Raw genomic sequence first — 5,887 nt, 5'->3', positions numbered from 1 at the left:
CTTACCACATAGTTTATTATTTTGTATAGTATGTCCTTAGGCTGACCACTACTAGAATGGAGCACGGGGAATGGTAGTCATATGAACCTGAGAAGTTAAAATGAAAAATGCCAGACTTTATAACATATAGACAAAGGTTTTGTACTCAGGGTTTAAACAACACAACACTGGGGGTCAGGCCTGGAGGTGGTGTACACCTTTAATGCCAGACCTTGGGAAGCAGAGGCAGGCAGATCTCTGTGAGATAGAGTCCAGCCTGGTCTATATAGTAAGTAAGTTCCAGGCCAGCTGGGGCCATGAGGAGACCCTGTCTCAAAAAACTGAAACAAACCAACAATGCAGCAGCCTGAACATTCCTTCTGGAAGCTCCCTGAGACTCCTCTCTAAGGCTGGATAGGAAGTTTGAGAGTACTCCCCATTTAGCAATGCTGCCTCCTGTGTTTTTCTTGGGTGGCAGGCCTAGAGGATTTATGATCCTTTTGTGTCTCTACATGGCACATTACACACCAGCATAAGAAAAACAGGCCTGCAATTCAAGCACAAAGAATTCTAAAAGTCTCTCTCCCTGGCTTTTATCCGCTGATGTATTTGAATGATATTAGCAGGGAAGCCTTCAGCTGCTCATTTGGATGGGGCAGCCATTGTGCACTTGGATATGACTATTCTTTTTGTCAAATCTCCTGCTATTTGCATTTATATGGTACCTTGTTTCCAATGGTCTTAAAGCAATGTCACCTTCATAGTACTTGTGTGATTTGGATAAGAGGAAACATACTTCATTTTGAGGTTGAGATAAAAGACATAAATTGTCAACAACACTTCTCAACAGAATAGAGTAAAGCAGAGCGAACAGGACAACAGTGTGTGCAAAGTTTTCTCACACAGATTTCCTTGGGAGTGTAAAAGAGATTAGTGAAATGGGGGTCCTCAAAGTGGATTCAGACACCTAGGAGCCAGTATTGATTGATGGGCCTCTGTGAACTCCCAGAGAGAATATTCAGATCATGGTGTCCCTGTCTCTCCTCCCCACCTCCATCATTTTCCAAGGCTGCAGGTTTGCTGCACTCATCAGATCGTCACAGGGCAATGAACCACTACAGGGAACAGTGCACCTCAACCCTCGTCCACCCAAGTCAATGCTGGATGCTTGTTCAAAAGTTCTAGCTGCACATTCAGAAAACCCATGTTTTGGGTGGATCCCTAGGGCTTGAATCCTAATGCTGACTGATTACAATTCTGGTGACCAAAGAGATGTATTTGAGACCCACTGTCTTCACCCTTCAGCTAAGCAGAGAAGCAATTCACTGGAATCCTTAGAAAATTATTTCCTCAGACTTGGAAACTCACGTGAAGGCCAGAGAGAGACATTGCAGGGACTGTAACAGTGGCTGAGAGGGAGACACTTTGTCATGTGTCTTCAAACCAGAGTCCTAGTTCAAGAGATGCTAGGCTCCAGGTCTTCTAGAATGAATGCTTTGAAATAGAAAATAAAACATCTTGTACAAGAATGATTTAAAAGTTATAGAACATTAGGAGATGCAATAAATACTCTTTTTGGACTTTAAAAAGTTTCATATGGGCCTTATATTATAGAAACAGGAGATGCTGGCAGGAAAGAAACCTTCAGTGAAGCCATTAAATATCAGGTAGCCAGAAGTCAAAAACTTGTTGTTAATTAGAAGTTAAGAAATAACATAAGACAGAAATCATTTAGGTTTATTAGTGGAAGAGATGAGTAAGCCAAGCTAAGATCTGTTTTGAAGCAACAAAACACCTTGAGATTTGCCATCTTAATAAGCTCTTGTAAGAACAATGCACAAGGATTTTATTCTAATGGAAGGGAGCATTTCTGTTTCAGGCTTGGCAGGAAGTTCTATGGAACCATTATTCCACACATAGTCATCTCAGAACTGGGAGACAGTCCTGTTTTAGTATAAGCTGATGGGTTGACCAGCTGCAGGAAGACAATACCCGACTCCTCTCCTCATCAGATCACCAGGTTTCCCTTTGGGAACTGATCCTGCCAAGGACTGACAGAGTCCTCTTGTTTTCTTTCATCATTCATGTGTGAAATACACTTTGACTCTGACATGTGTGGCACCACACTTATGTAAGATTGCTTCATGAACTTTTATTTAAAGTGATAATAATGTTAGCTCTATGTCTTCTTGGCTGGCTACTTTGCCATTTACTCTGGTTGTAAGAATATGATGCAGGTGGTGAGTCAATTGCTCTCCCAGCAATCTGTAAAGTACTATATTTGTGAAGTACCCTTTGGAAGTACATAGCATCCTTTTTGAAGAGTTTCTTTTTAAATTTAACAGTGCTTTTCTGTAAATATATTGACACACACTCAGAGCACAGAATGCTGCAGCCTGGCAAAATTTTTTGTAAATATATTCACAGGGCTGATGGAACGCCTTCATTTGAATGGAAAAAGCTTTGAAGTTAAATTGCATTAAAAGAGCAGTGAGCTTTCTCATGCAGGTATAATGTGCCCTAATAATTTAAAGGTGTAGCAAATGGTCCTCAAGAGAAACTTTGAGGAACCAAAAGATCTCAGCTGGGAGCTCTCTGTCCTCGACAATGGCCAGGGCTAAAAGAAAGCAGCCTCCCTGTATCCTTCCTTGGTTCTCTTCTTCCAGAACTTGTTCCTCTTTTGACCTCCTACCTCCTCCCCACCCCATACACAGGAAGTCCTGGTCATTGTTGAATGCCCACCATCATGAACCTGATATACTGAGGCTGAACAGGTAATGATCAAGTCAGTTTGTAAACGCACTGAGCTCTCCCAGTGGATTTCTCCAGCCTGTTTCAGTTTTTGCAAAGACCTACAAACCTGCACTGATCTGTCCCCAGCAAGGACTCACTTCATCTCTTCTTGTTCCCCCTTTGCTCACTCCATTCTAGCTACACTGTCTCCTTGAAGTTCCTCACACATTGTCAGGCTCCGGGCCACCTGCGGGTCTTTGCACTTGCTACTTCCTCGGCCGGCCTTGGATAGCCGTCTCTACATAGCTATCTACATGGCTTCTCTCTTGATCCCTTGAACTCTTCTTCTCTATGAAGTCTTCAGATACATATGTCTATACATGGCTTCTTTTTCTTTCCTGTTAAATTATTTATTCGTATATGTTTATTTATTCTCTCTCTCTCTCTCTCTCTCTCTCTCTCTCTCTCTCTCTCTTTCTGTGTGTGTGTCGGGGGGGTATGTGTGTAAAGACAACTTGTAGGAGTTGGTTCTCTCTTACCAACATGGGTTCTGTGGATCAAACTCAGGTTGTTAGGTTTGGCAGCAAATACCTTTACTCACAAGTCATCCCACTGGCTTTAAAAAAATAAAAAAAATAGAGCGCAGAACCAAATCCTGCCATGTTATCTTCTCTGAAATCTGTGCTCAGGTCAGGGGATGATGACAACTTCTGGTACCCTCTTAAACACTGGGCAGAAGTACCTCTGGTCTGGGCATCTGGAAGGGTGAGCCTGGCCAGGTGAAAGTGGCTATTAAATATGCTCTTAGTGTAGCCTACCATCACACTGACTGTGCTGCTGTGCATGGTACCGACCTGAGGTCTGGGAGGCCCTAAAGGAGACCAGGACACCATGCAGGGCGGTGCCTCGGGAGGAGCTGTTTGCAACATCCAAGCTGTGGAACCAAAAGCACCACCAGGAGGGGTGTAAGCTGCCCTCCGGAAGTCACTGACTGACCTCCAGCTGGAGCATCTGGACCTGTAGTTGATGCACCGACCTTATGCCTTTGAGCGGGGAGCCAATCCCTTCCCCAAGAATGCGGATGGAACTATGAGATGTGACTCTACCCACTATAAGGAGACCTGGAAGACTCTGGAGGCACTGGTGGTAGAGGCCGGTGTGAGCACTGGGCCTGTCCAACTTCATCATTTGGCAGACTGATGACGTTCCCAGTGTGGCCTCTGTGCTCCCAGCTGTCTTGCAGGTGGAATGCCGCCCATACCTGGCTCAAAATGAGCTCACTGTCCATTGCCAAGCACACGGCTTAGAGATGACTGCTTATAGCCCTTTGGGTTCCTCTGATTGTGCGTGATGCCATCCTGATGGGCCTGTCCTGTTTGAAGAACAGTGGTCCTCAAACTGGCTGAAAAATATGGGCACTCTCCAGCTCAGATCTTGCTGAGGTGGTAAGTTTAGTGGAAGCTAATCTCCATCCCTCAAAGTATCACTCCTCCTTCAGAACATTCAGGTATTTGACTTTACCTTTAGCTCAGAGGAGATGAAGTAGCTAGATACCTTGAACAAAAATTTAAAATTTAAAATTTGCCATACATTGTGCTCATGATTAAGGTGGATAGAAAGTGGGTTCCAAGAGACACAGGACACCTTCTGTACCCTCTTAATGACCCATACAGAGACCATAACTTCTCAGCTTCCCTGCTAAGAAGTATTACCTGCCACACCCAAAAAGAAGGGTTAATAAATCTATCAGTGTATAAAAAATTATTATTATTATTATTATTGTGTGTGTGTGTGTCACAGTGTGTGTGTGTGTGGAAGTCAGAGGACAACTTCCAGGAGTTTGTTCTGGGGATGGAACTCAGGTCATCAGGCTTGCGTAGCAAGGACCTTTACTGGCTGAACCATCTTGTTTGCCTTAGAGGAGTTGTTTCTTAACCCCTTGAACTTTCTTAATGGAGTTTTCCTACTTATCTCCTGTGTCAGATCACCATTTATGGTTGTATGACAAACCACTCTAAAATCCAGGAGTTTAGATGACAATTTGCAATTCACAAAAATGTTGCAGGTACAGTGGCTCCTTCTTTCTTACCTCATGGTGAGGATCTTTGGCTGGGAGCTCTGCTAGTATATGCTGGTTCTAGTCCACATGGTCTCTCTCTCTCTACATGATGGTTCATCCTCTAGGTCTCCTTTCACTTATTTCTCTCTTAAGTGGAATAGGTAGGCCTCCCTCAAATCATAAAAGCTGGCTTCCAAGGAAGAATGTTCAAAGAAGATAATCCCCAGGGTGAGCTGCTTGTGAACCCTTCACTTATATTTAGTGCTAATGTCTCCTTAGCTAGTCCCATGGCTAAGGTTAATGTCAGCATAGGAAGAGAGTACACATGATCATGTGGTTAATTGGAGACTACCAACATAATAGCCTACTCAGATTGCCCTCTGTCCTATTCCTCTCACCTGTTTACAGAACCATGGCTGACTGAAAGGCAGCTGTCACTGCAAAGCCCACATGGGGTGATGGATAAAAGCTGTATCCCTGGGGCTTTCTGCTTAACTGCAGGCAGCTTCACCAGAGGAGCTATTCCCTCCTAGAAGCTGTTTACTGGTTTTATAATCTTGGGGAGGGGCCTTGTGAATCTTGTAACTACGTGAGCTTCTTCCTCTAAGAGGGAGTGCTTCAGTTCAGAGGAAATAGCTGTACAACACTGGCAAGATCCACTCAACACACCCAGACACAGCCTCAAAGTCTTATCCTATGGATTCCTGTTGGTTAGACCTCAGTTTTAGGCTCTGACCTTCTGGGCCAGGTCCAGCCATGGCAGAGGGATGCAAGTGGCTGCACTTTTTGTTATACCTCATTCACAGGACCCCAAGAAGGCCACCGAGGACCCAACACACCAAAAATGCAAAAGCAAGGTTTATAGTTTATTCGGGCTTAAGCTCGGGCTCTCAGACTGCACCGATATAACAGAACCGTGCTGAGAGCCCCGGGTCGGGGAAGAAGGGGCTCTTTATAGGTCAGAAACAAAGAGAGGAGGGGAATAACAGTGTCACTTTGTGGTTGGTCCAAGAATCCTGCTCGTGCCAACACACCTTTGAACTGATCGGTTGTACAGGATGCGGTCGTGGAGATTTTTTTTTTTTTTTTTGGGGGGGTTTTTTTTCGGGTTTGGGG

At 44.3% G+C, this 5,887-nt stretch overlaps 1 pseudogene; it reads left to right on the top strand.

Annotated features, from left to right (window-relative positions):
• The first annotated feature begins 3,412 nt into the window (after positions 1–3,412).
• The window catches only part of LOC103748654, a 4,208-nt pseudogene continuing 1,733 nt past the window's right edge, over positions 3,413–5,887 (top strand).

This window comes from Nannospalax galili, unplaced genomic scaffold, assembly GCF_000622305.1.
Source record: "Nannospalax galili isolate Female #2095 unplaced genomic scaffold, S.galili_v1.0 scaffold1446, whole genome shotgun sequence".
NCBI classification, from domain to species: Eukaryota; Metazoa; Chordata; class Mammalia; order Rodentia; family Spalacidae; genus Nannospalax; species Nannospalax galili.
The sequence above is the reverse complement of the archived record's forward strand: the minus strand, read 5'-3'. Positions and strand labels throughout refer to the sequence as shown.